Source organism: Euprymna scolopes, chromosome 36 (genome assembly GCF_053919585.1).
Source record: "Euprymna scolopes isolate OS-2025 chromosome 36, ASM5391958v1, whole genome shotgun sequence".
Classification (NCBI taxonomy): Eukaryota; Metazoa; Mollusca; class Cephalopoda; order Sepiida; family Sepiolidae; genus Euprymna; species Euprymna scolopes.
Window position 1 is genome coordinate 79,400,256 of NC_136517.1, and position 21,564 is coordinate 79,421,819.

Here is a 21,564-nt window from a genome sequence, read left to right on the forward strand (position 1 = left end):
CACTTCAAGTTTTCTGCTTCCAGGCGGTAGAACGCTCGAGAAGTTTTTGTTTCTTTTTCTTTTCTTTTCCTCGGACACAGTCCTTCTTCTTTCGAAATAAAACTTTTCGTTGTTTTGTTAGAAAAAAAAAACAGGTGTTGTTTCAATATTCTGTATTAATTAATCTTTCATTAGAGGTTTTGTGCACTCACGCATAAAACAACCAAAAGATTGATTAGCCGCGTCGATAATGTAAGCATCGTGAATCATCCTCAGGTCGAAAAAATCGTAATAAAATTTTCCCCGCTCAATTAAACAAGATTTGTCCGCCAAAAAATAAAATCAACTTTTGTAGGCAGACGCTGTCGGCGACCATTTTCGGTTAATGAGCCGAAGACCTAACTTTGAATAAACCAAATAAAGAGTAAACGAAGGCTCTTTGCACGGAGTTAATTTTACATCTTTAAGGAAAAAAATACTACTTATGAATTTGTGTCAATTTGAGTGTAAAATCTCTTTTTAACACAACAGGTTAAATGTGCCTTGTTTAATTTTTTATCTTAAATTATTGTAGAGACTTCAAAAATGTAAGAGATATCGCAGCCATTTTTTCTTGATCGCACGTAACGCTTGCTTGACACGACAGGTTAAATGTGCCTTGTTTAATTTTTTATCTTAAATTATTGTAGAGACTTCAAAAATGTAAGAGATATCGCAGCCATTTTTTCTTGATCGCACGTAACGCTTGCTTGACACCATTTGTTCTTGGAACCGAATAAACATTTTACATTAAATAAAAACACTAAAAACTTATCAAGCTAGGTAGAAGAGTAACTTATCTTGCCTTTGGTAACATTTATTTGTTTTTAACAATTTTACATATCTCTGTCGATTGTAAAACTACCCATCAAAATTAATCAGACACAGTTTTCTGCGGACTTTGAATCCGACATTCTTCTGATTTGCCAAAAAAATAAAACATAAAATAAAATAAAATAAACGAGAAATCGTTGCTAAAATCGATTGTTAAGAAACAAACGTCGGTAAAACTTTTGGAGAACGCTCTGTTTTACGATTGTATAATAAAGTTTTTGTAGTTTTCGTTTTTAAGGATATCAGGAGAATTAGAAAAGGGCACATACTGACACAGATGCAAGGGAAATAACTCCAAGTTCTACCCATCTTAGAGAAGAAATAACACACTAACATTCACCCATCCCCACCCACCAATCTTTCTTTTCTCCCCTGTTTTCCTTCCTATATAGCGTACCCCCCTCCCCTTAGGATCTGCCCGCAGCACCCTAGTTTCTTTACAAACCAGAGTGAAACGGGCGGTCTATCAATTAGAACAAGGTAGGGAGGGTATTACTAGCCATATCTTTATTATTTTTTCTTCCCCATACCGTCGACACAAATGAAAATGAAATATTATTATTATTGCTATCTTTTTTTGTTTTTACATGCAAATGAAAAAAAAAGTTTTAAAATTAGGTTTAAGCAGCCCCCACCCACCCACAATACGAAAGCGTGAACGCGGTATTAGGGGAAAAGAAGATGCTAGTTAAAGGAAATTTTTTTGTTTAAGTTCTAAAAATTGAGATTGACCAACTAACATCACTATTCACCCTTCTTTTTTGAATTAGCCTTGTGCTTTAAATTTTTTGTTCATTTTATTTATTTTTTTTTTTTTAATCTTTTTTTTTTTGTATTTTTTTTGTATTTTTTTTGTATTGTTTTTAAATATTTTAACGCGAATAAAAGATTTAATATCTCGAATAAGAAAAGAAAATAAGGAGAAATAACTTTCATTGACTAAAGTGATGATTTTTTTTTTATTCCTTTTTTTTTTTCAAAAAGAATTTCGAACACTAAAGTTAACGCAATTTTGAAGAATTGTACATAAAATGTTGAAAATTCAACGATAGCTGCATAGACACTGGAAATGATTTTAAAGAAAACTGAACTGCGATGACCTTTTTTTTATGAAAGAAAGTTATAAAAAATGTCTTTAACGTAAAAATAATTTTTTGTTATTAATGTTATAAACTTTGTTAAATAAAAAAAAAAAGTCGTCGGTTCTCTCTAAAGGCATCTCAAATTTCTCTACAACTATCAGCGCAGTTTCAACATTTTAATAAAAAAAAAAATACATTTCCTATTCGCCTTGGTTTTAGCGTCCCAAATTATTTTCTGGACAAACAAAAAAAAAATTAAACAATAAAATTTTACGTAAACGAGAGTTATTTCCCTTGCATCTGTGTCATAGTAGGAGTGGAGAGGCTAATGTGCGTTTTTCTAATATATATTAAAAAAAAATTCTCATGGTGTCCTTAAAAATGAAAATTACACATAGCTTTATTATATATTTACCTATTGTGCTAAAAAAAGATTTTACACTAAAATTGACGCACATTCGTACGGTGTTATTTTTGTTTTATGTTTAACAGGAATAGGGGCTTCGTTTACTCTTTATTTGGTTGATTTAAAGTTAGGTCCGCTATTCATTATTCAGCTTCCATCTATAAAAGTTGATTTAATATATACGAGAGTTCCCACCCCCTAAAAATGTGTGTTATTTTTAAATGAAACCTTGATCCTTGCTCCTTTAATTGAAAAATAATTAGGATTTGAATTACATTTTTCGAGTAGTTATAAGCTTGGAAAGACAGGGGGTAGAATTAATTCACGGCCCCCCATTTTGAAATGTTTATTAAAAAGTAAATAATTAATTTACTCACCAAAGTTGTATACATCACAAACTGAAGAAAAAAGATCAATAAATAATATATTCAAATTCCAAACAAACAAAAAAGTAAATGTTTTTTTAGAAATTAACCTGTAAAGTCCGAAGTTTTGTTGTTTTTTGGGTTTGGGGGGGGGATTCTTTTTAATGAAAGCTTGGTCCTTCCTCCTTTAATTGAAAAAAAAAATAGGGGCTGAATTACATTTTTCGAGTAGTTATAAGCTTGGAAAGACAGGGAGTCGAATTATTCAATATTTTTTACGCATTCGTAAGGTCAGTTTCTGACGACCCTAGTTATACACCTTTTTTTAACATTTTTTTTTTTGTGTGGGAAATTATCATAAATGACAGACTTAGCTATCATATTAGCAAAAAAAAACTTCGTTTCGAAAAAAAATTAATGATTTTTAAGAAAGGGGTTCACTTTCTCGTTATAACGTTCTACTTCATCGGTACCTGACTTACTGTCCATTTCTTTACCGACGTGGCATGTGATTAGAACCCCTTATTAAAAGTCATTAAATTTTATATATATATATATATATATATATATATATATATATATATATATATATATATATATATATATATATATATATATATATATATATATATTTCAAAATTATTTTCTTGCTAATATGATACTACTCAAGTCCACTACTTTAAGTTTAATGTGCCTTGTTTGGGGCTAAAATTGAATAAAAAAATTTTTTTTAAAATAATAACTCCTACAAACCACTCTTGTTCTACAAGGGCTCTCAAAATGTTAAGAAACGTTCTGGATTATATATGATAATCAGTCGAGGGGAAAAAAAAAAAAAACTTTAAAAAAGTCAAAAAAACACGCATTTTCAGGGGGTGGACACTCTTCGTTCAGGTCTGACTATTTTTTAACAGCTTGTGTCCTTTTTTAATTGGTTTATTTATTTTGTTCAATTCTTGCGAGAAATAATACGTAGAGGTTAATCTGGAAAATCATATTTCCAAACAATTTTTTAAAAAATGAAATATTTTTTTATCTTAATATTTTCCAGAAAATCACAACTTCTTTCTTTGCAACGAAATTGAAACAGATCGATAAATGTCCAAACCCAAAATTAACGAAATGATTACACAGTAAACATTATGATATAAGGGAAGTTACTCTGTAGACTTGTTAAATCAAGATTACTTCCCTTGGAACAGGAAATGTCGGCCACACGGTCAGTTTTTAATATTGCTTTACAATTTGTCATTGTGCAGAGGGAGGCCACTCTTGTTTACTAAAAGACTCGTTCTTTTTTTTGTTTTTTTTTTCCATCTCATAATTTAGGACGCGATATTTTTATTAAATGAAAACATTAAAAAAAGGAAAGCTGCGACGAGTATATAAAGTTGATAACAGTAATAATACAAAATGTAGTCTTTACGCGATTATTGAAGCAACGAAGCCTCAAGAAAATCTGTTCTCTTTACTTTAGGGTGGCCAAATAAGAGTAATACTTTTTCCTAACTTATTTTAAGACCTTGGGTAAACCTTGCGGACAACGCTCTGTTTTACGGGTGTTTTAAAAATGGATCGGAAATGTAAATTTTTTTTCTTTTTTTTTTCATTTTTTTTAATTGGCTTTCGGAATAGATACCCCAACCTCCCCATGTTAAGAACGGCTTTCGGAATAGATACCCCAACCTCCCCATGTTAAGAACGGCTTTCGGAATAGATACCCCAACCTCCCCATGTTAAGAACGGCTTTCGGAATAGATACCCCAACCTCCCCATGTTAAGAACGGCTTTCGGAATAGATACCCCAACCTCCCCATGTTAAGAACGGCTTTCGGAATAGATACCCCAACCTCCCTATGTTAAGAACGGCTTTCGGAATAGATACCCAAACCTCCTCATGTTAAGAACGTCTTCCGGAATAGACACCCTCAGCCTTCCCATGTTAAGAACGTCTTTCGGAATAGACACCTCCAGCCTCCCCATGTTAAGAACGGCTTTCGGAATAAACACATCCGACCTTATCAGTATACCCGAAAACCCATAAAAGTTGACATGTCGAATGTGAACGGTGAGTTGGATGTTGGGCGCATGCACAATTTGTAAAAAAATAAAAAATTTAAACGGAACGAAATTTAATATCCGTTCCATTTTTTTTTTTTTTTTAAATTTTTTTTTTTTATTACATTTTCACCCCAAACAAGGCAAATTGCCACTTTGGTGTAGGGGGCTACTATCAGGGGCAACAACTACTGGGGTACTATGTAGGGATTTGGGCAGCAAGGTGTCGGTTCACGTTACACTTGAACTTCTGCACGTCAGTACTGTTGGGGAAGCAGGGACCTGGAATGGAATTCCAGAGTCTTGCGGTTCTGGGGAAGAAACTATTGGAGTAAAAAGATCTTTTACATCTAGGGACCTCTACAGTGTGGGGGTGGGATCTAGTAGCCTGTCGGGTTTGTCGAGGGTGCTCGCGTCGTGGGGGCACAAGTGATTGCAGTTCATCAGAGCATTCACCACTAAAATACTTGTAGAACAGGCAGAGGGATGCAACATTTCGTCGATGGGACAGAGGCTGAAGCTTAGATGCCAGTTCAGGGCCTATCAGATTTGCGACTCTCTTTTGAACCTTGTCAAGGAGCGAGAGACTAGTAGCAGATGCACCAGCCCAGATGTGGCAGCAATACTCCATACATGGGCGAATGGTGGCCTTATAGAGGTACAGGATACATTCGGGTGTTAGCAGTTTTCTAGCACGGTAGAGAGAGCCTACCTTTCTTGCAGCGGCCCTGGCAATGCCTTCAATGTAATTGTTCCAACTCATGTTTCCTGTGAACGTTAGGCCAAGGAGTTTGAAAGATGGACTCTCAGATAAAGGGTCGTTGGCCATTGCTATTGGTGGTAGAGAGGGTTTCTTGTAATTATTGAATGAAACTAGTTTAGTCTTGGCAGCATTGAACGCGACCAACCACTTTTGTCCCCATTCCACTACAGATTGGAGGTCTTCCTCTAGTGTTTCTGCCATTTCTTTAGAAATGTGTTCATTCGTCTTCCTGTCGTGTCTGCCATAGAGTGTAGTGTCATCAGCATATATACCCATCTCAGAGGCAATGTTGTCGGGGAGGTCATTTAGTAATATCAGGAACAATAGAGGTCCAAGGATAGAACCCTGGGGCACTCCCGCATTTATATCATATTGTTTAGATGTGCGACCGTCGAGGACTACCTGGATTTTTCTCTTATCTAAGAAGGATTTAATTATGTTAAGTATTCTACCAGTGATACCGTAAGATCTAATCTTCCTGAGGAGACCCTCATGCCATACCCTGTCAAAAGCCTTAGATATATCTAGAGCTACCGCTCTGCCTTCCCCCGCTTTGTCCAGTGATTGGTATATACGTTCAGAGATCACGGTGAGGATGTCTGCTGTGGAACGGGCTTGTCTAAATCCAAAATTTTTAAAACAATCGTAAAACAGAGCGTTCTCCGCAAGTTTTACCGACATTTGTTTTTTAACAATCGATTTTAGCAACGACTTTTCGTATTTTTAATTTTTCATTTAATTTTTTACCAAATCAGAAGTCCGCAGAAAACTGTGTCTGATTAATTTTGATGGGTAGTTTTACAATCGACAGAGGTATGTAAAATTGTTAAAAACAAATATATAATAAATAAATGTTACCAAAGGCAAGAGAAGTTACTCTTCTACCTAGCTTGATAAGTTTTTAGTGTTTTTATTTGATGTAAAATGTTTATTCGGTTCGAAGAATAAATGGTGTCGAGCGTTACGTGTGATCAAGAAAAAATGGCTGCGGTATCTCTTACATTTTTTAAGTTTCTACAATGATTTAAGATAAAAAAAAAATCGGTACTTGTACAGTTTAATCAAGACATTAAAAAAATGAAAATATGGAGAAAAAAAGTTTAAATTGTATGTATCCGTTATAGAACGAAGTTCTCCGAAAAAAATTTCACTTAATTTGATCAAGTAGTTTTTTTTTTCTTTTTTTTTTATTTTACAGCGAAAAAACAATTTGTTATGATACCGAGCAAAAGGTTCGATTTTTAGGAAGAAAAGCTAGAATTAAAGATGGGGATGGGTGTTAGCGCTTTAACTGGAGTTATCTCCCTTTGGCATTTCTAAAATTCAAACATTTTTTTTTTAAATCCAAGATGGCTGCCTTCAACGCGCTCTCATAAAAACGTGTTTTTTTCCGCAGTAAAAAAAAAAACTACTTGATGAAATTAAGTGAATTTTTTTTTCGGAGAACTCCGTTCTATAACGTATACATACAATTTAAACTTTTTTCGATATTTTCATTTTTTAATGTCTTGATTAAACTATACAAGTACCAAAATCAAACAAAATGATAGTACGCACACAATAAATGTCTACTATAATTTCGTTTCTTTTTTTTTTTATTTTTAAGTTATTGTCAAGATTTCACAGGTGTAAGAGACATCGCGGCTATTTTATCTTGTTCTCACGTAAATCTAGACACTATTTGTTCTTCAAACGGAATAAACCTTCTTCTTTTTTTAAGTAAAAACATTAAAAATTCATTCAACTATGTAAAAAATTGACTTCTCTTGCCTTTTATTTTATTTTATTTTATTTTATTTATTTATTTATGTTTTGCCACATTTTTCGTACCTGAAATCAAACAAATTTGTAAAACAGATTTTGTTTCTCATACTTTCTGTTTTGGTTAAAAATCTAAGGCTATATGTTTGTCTGTGTGCGTGTCCGTCGGTCTGTCTGTCTCCATATTTTCAAACTCATCCGAAACTAAAAGTCGCAGAGCGATGATTGGATTTTTACGGGCTGTTATTTTATGAGTCTTTACCTAGGTGTATCAGATTTTTTGTAGGAGTTTTTGATACCCCTAACACGAAACTGCGAATAAAATATAAAAAAACTCGTAATTTCTCTTTTAAAGGTGGGTTGTTTATTTTCTTTATGGATTATACTTCCAAAATAAACTATTAAAGTTGTATAAAAAGTAATACAAATATTTTTTTTTTAAATAGTAATGAAATTAATTGAATGTTACGAGTTCAGTATTTTTCAATTTTTAAACTTTAAAAATCTATCAAAATTTTTCTATTGATTCTATTTTTACGATATTTTCAGGGTCAATGTGAAATTTTATGCTCTTTCCAAGAAATCGAATATAATATTTTAGACAAACTTTTTTTTTAAATTCACGCCCCCCCCCATTTTCAAATGTCTATTAAAAAGTAAATAATTAATTCATGTACCAAAGTTTTATATATCACAAATTGAAGATAAAAGATCAATAAATAATATATTCAAATTTAAAACAAAAAAAGTAGTGTTTTTTAGAAATTTACCTGTAAAGTCCGAAGTTTAAAACCTTTTTTAAAAAAAAAGACCACGTTGTTTGTTTGTTTTTTTCTTTTTAATAAAACCTTGGTCCGTGAAAACGATTGAATAATTCCACCCGCTATATTTCGAAGCTTATAACTCATCGAAAAATGTAATTTAAACCCTAATTTTTTTTCAATTAAAGAATTGAAAAAAAATTAGGGCTTGAATTACATTTTTCGAGGAGTTATAAGCTTCGAAAGATAGCGGGTGGAATTATTCAATAGTTTTCACGAAATTTCTGACACTGCTAGTTTTTAGCAGCTTAAAATTGTTTTGAAACGAGTCAAAAATAGGTCAAAATTGAAAAAAGCGTTAAACATTTTGTACATTCGTCTTAGTTTATTTTTAATTTTTAATCACTTTATATCCATGACACGTTGGTACAGTGGTAACGTCATCAGCTTTGAATGCTCCGATTTCGATTCTAGCTGATGGCACCTAAATACGTTTTTCTTTACTTTTGAAATCACGAGTCTATAATAAAATATACGAAATCTGGACAAATTAAAATATCATATTTAAGCGTATTTTATTTAGATAACGTAACATGACTCATTTTGGTGCCGTTTTTTTTTTTTTTGTATGTTGCGGACCAGGATATAAATATCCTAACTCTCTACAAAAGAAAATAACGAAACAAACGGAATGAAGGAAACAAAAACTCATTTGCTGGATAAAACAAATATGTCGTTTATTTTCTGTCGAAAATAAAATGGTTTAGGTGAAATACGTGTTCATTTAGGCGTTGACGACTACATGCGTGGAAAAGAAAGGAATGAAGTCGAGGTCGAGAAATAGCCGTCCCGCATGTAGAAAGGGAGTGTTGGCCTCAGCAAGACCGTGCGTTCATGATAGCAGTGGTCCACGTGGAAAAGTCTTCAAGCCAAGAGCTATGGACGCCGAACTTGCCTGGTTGATGAACCCAGGCAAAAAGGGAAGAAAACAGGAAGTTGAATGGTGTTGTGGACTTTTATATCGGGGTGAGTGTTCTGACTGCGCATGTCTAGAATTCCTTTCAGGGGAAGTGACGTTTCCCATGTGTGCGTACATGTGTGTACGTTAGCGTGTGTGTGCGTGTGTGTATGCACGTGAATGTGAATATATATACGTGAACGTGAATATATGTACGTATCTGTGCGTATGTGCGTGCATACATATGGGTGTGTGTATGAGGATATGTATATGTGTGCGTGTGTGTGTATGTGAGGAAAAACCTGTTCGAACAGGTACACCGTTAAATAAATGAATATAGGTATGCTCTGTTGTCATATTCAACAGACATCGAGCTTCTAATCACAAAGGAATGGCACATGTAAAGAGTGAAATATGATTGAAAAGCGCATGTTACCATGACAAACAGCGAAACATTACTGTATGTGAATGACTATAAATGCTCTATCTATCGTGGGTTGAGCATACTTGGAAGTGATAAACGAACTGCCACCAGCGTAAAAAAACGATGCATTTTGTGTAAACAAATGGAATTTATGTGTTTAAATATTGTTAATTCACATACCCATCTTAGCAACAGCCAGATAGTGTAACGGTTAGGAACACCAAGTGTCACCTAGGCGGTCGAGTTTCAAATCTGGTTTAAGATATATATATATATATATATATATATATATATATATATATATATATATATATATATATATATATAAAATGAAAATTACAATTGAATTTACCAAAATGATCCAAGATGGTAAAATTAAAGTAAATTATAAATATTAAAGAATTAATATTTATAAACTTATCTCAGCCAGATATAAAAACTCGATAATACCAAATAGGAAATAGAGCTTGTGTGTGTGTGTGTGTGTGTGTGTGTGTGTGTGTGTTTGTGTTTGTGTTTGGTAAATATGAACAATTACTCCACCCTCGAAAATTCCTTTCACTCATAGGTTTTCAGGGTTGCTGAAAACGAAAATAACGTTTAAAATTACGGCAAACGAGTAGTTTCCAAATTATGAAGAAAATGTTAGTTTTAAAAAAGTTGGGGATCACTTTTCTCTATTAATCTAACGTAAAATGATTTTTTTTTTTCGGGGAGAGGGGGACTTTCTTTCCACCCTCGGAAAATCCTTTAAAATAATCACTAACGTTTAAAATTCCAAGAAACAAGTAGTTTCCAAGATATGAAAAAATGCACTCACTTAATGGTCATTTTTTTTTCGTTCTGTTTTTGGAGGGGGGTATTCAATTATAGAACTTGTATAGCTTTATAAAAGGTGCTTATGCAGTTTAATTAACCGTTTTAACGTGAGTAACGCGCCGACATTAACCGCGTAGAAGAACTGTTTAATATTTTACAAAAATTCTGTTTACATTTGGTGGGAGGCGGTGGAGGGGCGGGGGTGTTGTGGCGGCCGCCTCCCACCAAATGTAAACAGAATTTTTGTAAAATATTAAACAGTTAATTAAACTGCATAAGCACCTGCTAAAAAAACTATACAAGTTCTATAATTGAATATCCCCCTCCAAAAAAGAACGAAAAACAAACCGGCAGTCCCCCTCCCCCTAAAAAAAACGTGACCGTAAAGTGAGTGCATTTCTTCATATCTTGGAAACTACTTGTTACCTGGAATTTTAAAAGTTAGTGGTAATTTTAAAGGATTTTCCAAGGGTGGAAGAAAGCCCCCCCCCCCCAAAAAAAAAAATTGTTTTACGTCAAATTAATATAGAAAAGTGATCTCCCATTTTTTTAAAACTAACATTTCTTCATATCTTGGAAACTACTCGTTTGCCGTAAGTTTAAATGTTATTTTCGTTTTCAGCGACTCCGAAAAAAGTGGTAATTTTAAAGGAATTTTCGAGGGTGGAGTAATTCTTCATATTTACCGGGGTTTTTTTTTTTTTATTGGAATTCATTATTGAGATGAGTATTATTTATTAATTTATTTATTGTGGACTATTATCCTCATCTTTATTAGTTGTTGTTTCACGACGTTTCGGCTAACTATTCCTCTGGCCTTCGTCAACTATGGATGGCAGTAATTGTTGAGAATGCAGTTAGGAGATTCGGAGTTCCCATCCCGTCGTAGTTACCACCTGACGAAGGCCAGAGGAATAGTTGGCCGAAACGTCGTGAAACTGGTTTAAGGTATTTGATAGTCTAGCCGTACTGATGATGATGGGATTAGTTTTTATTCGATTCGAAGAACAAGTAGTGTCTAGTGTTACACGAGAACAAAAATAAGTAGCCGATATTTTTATGATATTGTTGATACCGGTATTATTTTAAGTCATTATTGAGGCTTGAGAGTAAAATGATAAAATTAGTTGTTTTTTTTAAATAGAAAAACTAATAACACGCAGCAATTTTTTTCCCCCCCGAACAAGGCACATTGACTCTTTGGTGTAGGGGGCTACTATCAGGGACATAAGCTACAGGGGTACTATGTGGGGAGTTCGGCAGCAAGATGTCGGTTCACGTTACACTTGAACTTCTGCATGTCAGTACAGTTGGGGAAGCAGGAACCCGGAAGGGAATTCCAAAGTCTAGCGGTTCTGGGGAAGAAACTACTGGAGTAGAAGGCTCTCTTACATCTAGGTATCTCTACTGTGAAGGGGTGGTATTTTGCTGCTTGTCGGGTTTGTCGGGGGTACTTACTTTGAGGGGGTACAAGTGCTTGCAGTTTGTCGGAGCATTCACCGTTAAAGTACTTGTAGAACAGGCAGAGAAATGCAACATTTCGTTGATGGGACAGAGGCTGAAGCTTAGATGAAAGTTCAGGACCTATCAGATTGGCGACTCTCTTTTGAACCTTGTCCAGGAGCGAGAGACTAGTGGCAGATGCACCAGCCCAAATATGACAACAATACTCCATACATGGGCGAATGGTGGCCTTATAGAGGTACATGATACTTTCAGGCGTTAGTAGCTTTCTAGCACAGTAGAAAGAACTTACCTTGTTCGCAGCGGTCCTGGCAATGCTCTCAACGTAATTTTCTCAACTCATGTTTCCTGTGAACGTTAGGCCGGAATAATATGAGTTTAGTAATATTTCTCTGGAAATACTGTCCATTGTATTTTAAATATAGAAATGCCCCAATTTAGATAAGTACTAAGTAATACTTATAAAGTAATATTGCGCTATGTATGTATACATATATATTTTTTTTATTATATATATTATTGGCTACATATTTGCATATATGTTTCAGTAGCAGTATCAGAATTTTTGTAGGAATTTTTGACACCCCTAACACGAAACTGCGAATACAATATAAAAATATCGTAATTTCTCGGTTAAAAGTGGGTTATTTATTTTCTTTATGGATTATACTTCCAAAATAAACTATTACAGTTGTTTTAAAAGTAATAGAAATATTTTTTTTTTTTAAACAGTAATGAATTTTCCGAACTCAATATTTTTCAATTTTTAAACTTTAAAAATCTATCAAAATTTTTCTATTGATTCTATTTTTACGATATTTTCAGGGTAAATGTGAAATTTTATGTTCTTTCCAATAAACCGAATATAATATTTTAGACAAACGTTTTTTTTAAAATTCACGCCCTCCCCAAGTGTCACCCATTTTGAAATGTCTATTAAAAAGTAAATAATTAATTTTTGTCGGGGAGTTTTATATATCATAAATTGAAGAGAAAAGGTCAATAAATAATATATTCAAATTTAAAACAAAAAAAAATCGCTTTTTTAGAAATTTACCTGTAAAGTCCGAAGTTTAAAACCTTATTTTATAAGAACACATTGTTTTTTTTTTGTCTTTTTTTTTTTCTTTTTTTTTTAATGAAACCTTGGTCCTTGCTCCTTTAATTGAAAAAATAATTAGGACTTGAATTACATTTTTCGAGGAGTTATAAGCTTGGAAAGACAGGGGGTCGAATAATTCACGCCTCTCATTTTGAAATGTCTATTAAAAAGTAAATAATTAATTATGTCGGGGAGTTTTATATATCACAAATTGAAGAGAAAAGGTCAATAAATAATATATTCAAATTTAAAACAAAAAAAATCGCTTTTTTAGAAATTTACCTGTAAAGTCCGACGTTTAAAACCCTTTTTTTAACAAAAAAACACATTGTTTTTTTTTTGTTTTTTTTTAAATAAAACCTTGGTCCTTGCTCCTTTAATTGAAAAAAAAATTAGGGCTTGAATTACATTTTTCGAGGAGTTATAAGCTTGGAAAGATGGGGTGGAATTATTCACTATTTTCACGAAATTTCTGACACTGCTAATGTTTCAGTTACGATTTCTTTCAAAATCCGACTTCCTCAGGCCACAAATCTAAACACGCTATAAATCAAGAGTCTATTTTTCAATCAAATCGATTAATTGCCCTAATTAAGGGCCCATCGCGATGCATCAGGAGAAAGGTTCACATGCCTCTCTCAGTTACTAAGTTCACATTGCACTGTAGAGAACTTGCTGTTGATTTTATAAAATTATTTTTATATATAATGGCTTGCATTAAAGTTTAAAATGCAAAAGTTAAGTATCATGGTTCAGTTGTGCTCTAAACAGAAATACTCATTTCGAACGCGCCCCTATCATATCAAAGAACCTACTGTTGATTTTATATGCTTAGCGTTACTGCTTAAAAAGTGTAAAATGAAAAAGTGATTTGTTTTCCTAGTTTTGCATATAAATTACAAAATATCTGATATTTCCCCAAAACCTCTGGCCTTGATGGAGAGGGGAATAAAACTTGCCACTATGGTTTCAAATGATCAGTAATAACAGCAAGGGGAGACCTGATTCCAAATATTTCTCATATGTTATATCTCCCCTCTTTGGTTTACATACAATTTCACAATGTATAAGGATTATTTGATACTGAAGATATTCATAATCGTACCCTATTCCCAAAAGAGGGGAGATATAACATATGAGAAATATTTGGAATCAAGTCTCCCCTTGCTTTTATTTTAGATCATTTGAAACCATAGCAGCAAGTTTTAGTCTCCCCTTCATCAAGGCTAGAGGTTTAGAGGATATATTTATATGTATATGGATATATCTCTCGGATATAAATTTAAATCATAACAGAATCAAGTGTTAGCTCCAGGAGGGAGCCCCTTGATCTCTTAATACTTACTGAAGTAAAATAAATAAAAAAAAAGTAGGCAAATTGAATATTGAAATGCTCATATCTTTGGTTCGATGGGACGAAACTACATGAAAATTTGCAGGATTTTTGAAGGTTATAATACTATGCTATGGTAAAAATTTTATGACAATGTGTAAAAAATATATATTTTTTCAAACCAATAACATATGCCCAAATTTGCATACAGTTGTATATATAGTGTCCTGGCAAGCCAATTTTAGTTTTGACGCTTTGGTATGAATTTTGCTTAGTGTTTTTTTTTCTTCTTTTTTAGGCAATTTTATAAGTTCCAAATTTCAGCGACTATTGATCAGAACTTAATAAATGAAGGCTCGTTGGGAAGGTAATGACCTGAATTGTGTAGTGGACTATTTGAAATTTGCCCTTAAGGTTTCACATGAAGAAGATCATCTATCATCCAGGGCCTATTTTTAGTACATTTTTACAGCCATAAAATCTTTTCGGTAAAGGTGCAGTATCTTTCCACCCTCAAAAAAACCTTACCACTAATATAGGTTTTCGAAGGGTGTCGAAAACGAAAATAACGTTTGAAATTCCAGGAAACGAGTAGTTTCAAACATATGAAGAAATTGTAGTTTCCAAAAGTGGGGGGGGTCTCTTTTCCATATAAATTAACGTAAAATGAATACACATACATACAAATTCCTGATTAACCTTTTTATAGCGGTTCTATTATTTTTTTAGGGGTGGTGTTTATTGTGGGCATTCAAATCACCACAAAACATACTTTAAAAATTGTTCTCTAAAGTTTTTCGGGTGTATTTAAAACTAATGTCGCATTTAAATTTTCTGCAAATAAGTATTTTTCCGAGTATTAAGTTAAAATATGCTAGCGCTTGCGCGGACAACAGCTGCCACCAGTAAAGAAATACAAAGAAATTCATTGCTTAATATCCGAAAAATTCTTATTTGTGGAAAATTTAAATCCCATAGGATTAGTGAATCTCTCGACAAAAGCTTCCTTTCTAGGGCAATTGCTCTTGACATATCAAAGGCCTTCGATAAGGTTTGTCATAAGGGCCTACTTCTCAAGATTTCCAGCTGCTCGTCTGAACTCCAATCTCTAGTCCCCCCTCGCCAATCTTTTACAAAAAACACCCGTCTAGCTGAATCCACTGTCAAAAACTCTCCCCACTCTTTATCTATGCCTAAATCAAAACGTAGATTCCATGAACAAAGCTTCTTTCTTAGAACTGCACGCCTGTGGAACTCTGTTCCGTCTGCCTGCTTCCCTCCTGACTACAACTTGGATGTCTTCACATCCAACGGAAACAAATTCCTGACGAACCGCCCCCTTAAGTAGACACTTTAAATCTCCACACTAACGTAATGTACTTGCAATAACCCTTATCCCTGAGTGGCTTCCGGGCCTTGATAAGTGGTGACCACCTTGTAAAAAAAAAAAGTCATTTCTCTCTGATAGGTTCATAAGAAGAAAGGTTCATTAAGAAGAGACGTTGCGAGCCTGTCTTTGTTTTATCGTTATTTCCATGGCAAGTGCTGGTCCGAGCTCCAATCTCTGGTCCCCCCTCGGCAATCCTACATGATAAACACCCGTCTAGCTAAAACCACTGTCAGTAATTTCCCCCACTCTTTATTTGTGCCTAAATCAAAACGTAGATTCCATGAGCATAGCTTTTTTTCTGAGAAGTGCACGCCTGTGGAATTCTCTTCCGTTTGTTTGTTTCCCACCTAACTACAAGTTGGACGTCTTCAAGTCCAACATAAACAAATTCCTGATTAATAGCCCCCTTAAGAAAGACACTTTATCAAATCTCCAATACCAACTATTACTACGATATTATCCCATTGATTATTGTACACAAAATAACCCTTATCCCCGAGTGGCTTACGGGCCTTAATAAGTGATGATTCCCATGTAAAAAAAAACATGCGATATTCGTTTTTAGCACACCTGAAACTTATATAAAACAAGATTTTGAAAGTAGGTTTTGTGTTGGTCTACCAGGCCACAAATACCAAATAAATACCACCTCTAAAGTGTTAGGTAGTTATGAGGGGAGTTGAGCAGTAAGATGTCTGTTCACATTACACTTGAACTTGCTTTCGTCTATAAAAATCACTTTCAATCAATATGAAGAGTAATGATCTTCATTGCATCTGACGAAGTCCAGACGGCGCTTTCTGTTCTTTACAGAAACCATTGACTTGCATCTTGGAACACAGTCTAGCCAAGTAAATTCCGTCAATCTGTTCTTTGACAGTAGAAAGCGGGCACTTTTTAACAAAATTAACCTGTTGTTGGATTTGGGGAGCCGTTTCAAATATGTTTCTTAGGCTGCGGATCTTGATAGCATTGTCTAACTCTAGAAGTAATTCTAGGACGGCCAGATTTAGGGGCATTATGAACACTACTGGTGTTTTGATGCTTTGGCACAGTCATTCGAACAGTTTTCTCATCACATTAATATCTGTGACCAATTTCTCGATTGAATAAACCAGAAAGTTGGAGACTAATGAGCTACGGACGATCAAGATAAAGCCGAGACATGTGGACTAAATGTTACGTTGTATAACCTTGAACAACAACAATTACGATTAGAGATGCTTTGTTGCCTAAAAGGTGGGCATTTTGAGCTCGTTTTAAGCTCATTTGTTGCTGCGGAGTTTCTTTTTTACCTCCTTGACATTCATTTTTGCAATTGATGTGAACACTAGGTTACTTCAGTTAAAAGTCAAATATGAACAGGTAAAATTATAGTGGAATAGAAGGTGAATCAAAAATGAGGTATAGATTGTTTAAACAGTTACATTCAATTTAATTTAAATTTGGAATTTTGAAAATATGACAAAGGCGCATTTTGGGGCCACCACTGTATATATATATATATATATATATATATATATATATATATATATATATATATATATATATATATATATATAACACCAATTCCTCCACACATCCATAAGTACAGATATGCACACATATACAAACATTAGTCGTTTACTTTTTAATACACTCATGTACATAAAACACATACGTACACACACACAAACACACACACATACACACGCACACACAAATAATATATATATATATATATATATATATATATATATATATATATATATATATATATATATATATATATATATAGCAAAACTGGTAATTCGTAAAAACCAGAAGAAGGTGTCAATATCTGTTTTAGTTACACATGTTTCGGTTACCGGATCGTATCAACGATCCAGCAACTTCGTCAGACTTGAACAGAAGTGGTTATTATGGTGTGAAAAGACAATATTAGAAGAAGACGATGAAAAAAAAAGACGAGGGGGGTCTCAATTTTGATCTGACATCATATATATATATATATATTATTTTATTTATAAAACAGTAATCTCCGGACACGCATGTTTTAAGGTCCTACTTTTCGTCAGTGTAGCTTGAGCTGCAGACCATATGTATTATACGTTAACTGTTACGTCACGAAACCCCAGATCACGTGTTATTTTAATCGCTTTTTAAAAATTCTTTATATATATATATATATATATATATATATATATATATATATATATATATATATAGAGAGAGAGAGAGAGAGAGAGAGAGAGAGAGAGAGAGAGAGAGGGGGAGGAAGGGAGATTCTATAATGAATATGTAGCGACATATGTTTTTTTTTTTTCCATTTTCACCCCAAGCTAGTTCCACTTTGATTAAGGGGACTACTATCGGAGACATAGGTTGCAGGAATATTATAGAGGGAGTTGAGCAGCAAGATGTCGGTTCACATTACACTTGAACTTCTGCATGTCAGTACAATTGGGAAAGCAGGAACCCGGAAAGGAGTTCCAAAGTCTTGTAGTTCTGGGGAAGAAACTATTGGAGTCGAAGGCTGTCGAGGGAATACAAGTGTTTGTAGTTCGTCAGAGCATTCACCATTAAAATACTTGTAGAACAGGCAGAGGGATGCAACATTTCGTCGATGGGACAGAGGCCGAAGCTTAGATGGCAGTTTTGGGCCTATCAGGTTGGCGACTCTCTTTTGAACCCTGTCCAGGAGTGAGAGACTAGTAGAAGATGTGTAGTGAACTACTACTATGATGCTGCTACGGTATGCTTCCCTTATTTCTCTCTTTCTCCCTACTCTTCTACTTTTCCCTTCCTTTCTTCTCTAAACGTCACCGGAGGTTTCAGCCAATCGGAATAGAGGACTGTCTTGGAGGGAGATACTTGTGTATCACCTGCTGACGAATCAATATCGGAGCTCCAGTAACAGATGTAAAAGGGGGAAAGCCTGATTCATTAGGGGTGCTACGTATACCCAGTCAAAATTTAAAAAGTTACTAAATACGGGAGTTATCCAGCCTTCTAGTAGCGAGTGGGCAACCCCTTTGCACTTGCTGAAGAAGCCGGATGGGTCATATCGAGCGTGCGGTGATTTCTGTGCGTTAAATAGCATTATCAAAACAGACCGCTACCCGGTACCCAATATAAATTCCTTCTGCACACAGTTAGCTAATAAGCAATATTTTTCCAAAATAGATTTGACTGCAGCATATCATCCTGACGAGTACACCCTGAAGATGTGCCTAAGACAGCAGTAGTGACACCTTTTGGTTTGTTTGAGTTTAATTACATGCCATTTGATTTAAAGAATGCTGCGGCTACATCTCAGCGTTTTATGGATAGAATATTTTTAAAATTAAATTGCATATTTATATATTTAGACGACACACTAGTTTTTAGCGAAAGTGAGCAACAGCACAAGGAAGATTATTTAGGATCCTTAGTGATAACAATTTAAAGATTTCCTTAGATAAGTGTGAATTCGGAGTACCAAAGTTAGATTTCTTAGGTTTTCACGTAAGCAAAGAAGGCTTGTTGCCTACTTTAAAGAAAATCAAAGAGTTTGAAAATTTTCCGATACCTAAGGACTCAAAAAGCTTACGTAGATTTCTGGGGATGACAGGTTTTTTTTTATCGCAAATTAGTCCCTAATTATGCATCCATAATTTTACCACTATCCAAACGGTTGAGGTTGGACCCTGAAGCAAACACCGAGCTTAATGAGGAAGAAATTAACGCCTTCAAAACAATAATAAGCAAATTATCAGAAATTACGGCATTAGCTCATCCACAGTCTTCAGCTACAGAATACCACTTAATTACAGATGCTAGTCAATATGCCGCTGATGCTGCATTACACCAGTTGATAGATAAGAAACCAGTACCTATAGGTTTCTTTTCCAAAACATTTTCTCAAACCCAAGCCAAGTATTCCACGTTTGACAGAGAGCTACTAGCAGCTTATTTTTCAGTGATACATTTCCGCCACCTCATAGAAGGTCGTCACGTGACATTATTCACTGATCATAAGCCATTATGCGGAGCCTTTTATAGTCAGACACCAGCAAAGTCAGATCGACAACAGCGACACTTATCAGTGCTTGCCGAATATATTGCTGACGTGGAGTACATTAAAGAGGCTGAGAATATAGTTGCAGACTGTATGTCTCGGTCTGCATTAGCTGTGCAGATAGATGCATGCGACTTGGTTGAAATAGCCAGGCACAAAAAGGTGATGACGAAATAAAGTCATACACCAATTTGAAAGAATACTATGTGTCAAGCGAAGTCGGCTCAATCCTATGCGATACTTCAACTAAGTGGCCCAGACCATTTATCCCAAAAGAGCTTCGTCAAGCTATTTTCAACAGTTTACATAGCTTGGCGCATCTTGGTACGGGAGCATCTATAAAACTGGTCAAGTCCAGATACTTTTGGCCTAGTTTAGATAAAACGATTAAACAATTCTGCGCAGAATGTGTAGTGTGTCAACAATCAAAAGTTCACAGACACACAAAGTCTGCAGTCCAAGAATTTGAGTTACCATCTGCACGTTTCCAGACGGTACATATCGATATCGTTGGACCCCTGCCCTTAACGCGCAATGAGTCCGACCCTTACCTGAGCCCTTACAAATATTTGCTTACTTGCATCGATCGTGCAACTCGTTGAATTGAAGTACAGCCTATGACTGAGATAACTGCACAGTCGGTAGCAGAAGCGTTTATCAATGCATGGATATCTCGATTTGGAGTCCTACTGCATGTTGTAACTGACAGAGGTAGTCAGTTTGAGAGCGAACTGTTCCAGGAATTAGCCAAGGTAGTAGGTTTTTACCGATTGAGGAAAACTTCGTATCACCTTCAAAGTAACGGGATGATCGAAAGAGCACACTGTACCCTTAAAGCGGCAATAATGATTCGAAAAGAATCATGGATGAAAGCGATACCGGTGATTCTGCTGGGTATACGTAGCACCCCTAATGAATCAGGCTTTCCCCCTTTTACATCTGTTACTGGAGCTCCGATATTGATTCCTCAGCAGTTGATACACAAACAGAGAGTAGGAGAAACTCCAGTTAATAATAAGTACATACGTAATTTGTGTGAATGGATGTCCCAAATTGATGTACTCAACAACGGAAAAGGATATATCCATGTCAGTCCCAAAACATTTATACCGAAAACTTTATCTTCCAGTGAAAAAGTATGGCTTAGAGTTGATCGAGTTAGGAAACCATTAGAAGCACCCGTACTCAGGTCCTCATAAAGTTTCGACTCGATCAGATAAGCATTCATCGATATGAACAACGGTGCTCATACACACGTATCAATAGATAGATTAAAGTCGTACAAAGAACCAACTAGTACTAATAAAATTAGACCGACTGAGAAGACACAGACAAATGACGGTGTATGGATATATGTGTGTGTATGTGTGTGCATGCGTGTATATCTGTTTATGCATATTATTATTTATATATGCATTATATGTATGGGTGGGTGCATATATTATATACATATGGTTGTTGAATATGACTGTGTATTGGTATGTATGCATATATGGGTGTTAATTGTGCATGCACACACACACACACACACACACACACACACACACACACACACATATATATATATATATATATCTGTATCTATATATCTATATATATATATATATATATATATATATATATATATATATATATATATATATATATACATATCTGTACCCTTATGCACATGTTTTTTATGTAAATGCTACTATTAGTCTGTGGTTTTAATATTATTATTATTATTATTATTATTATTATTATTATTATTATTATTATTATTATTATTATTATTATTATTCATTTATTTATTTATCGATGTTCGTCCCATTAAAAAAGCCGACATTGTCTTTAACTCTGCCCTCTTCAGTAGTTTATTATTATTATTATTATTATTATTATTATTATTATTATTATTATTATTATTCATAACTATTAATTACATTTTTTTATCGTTTAACAATTTCTTTTCTATTCCATTATACATATCGAAACCAATTGCGTCTCA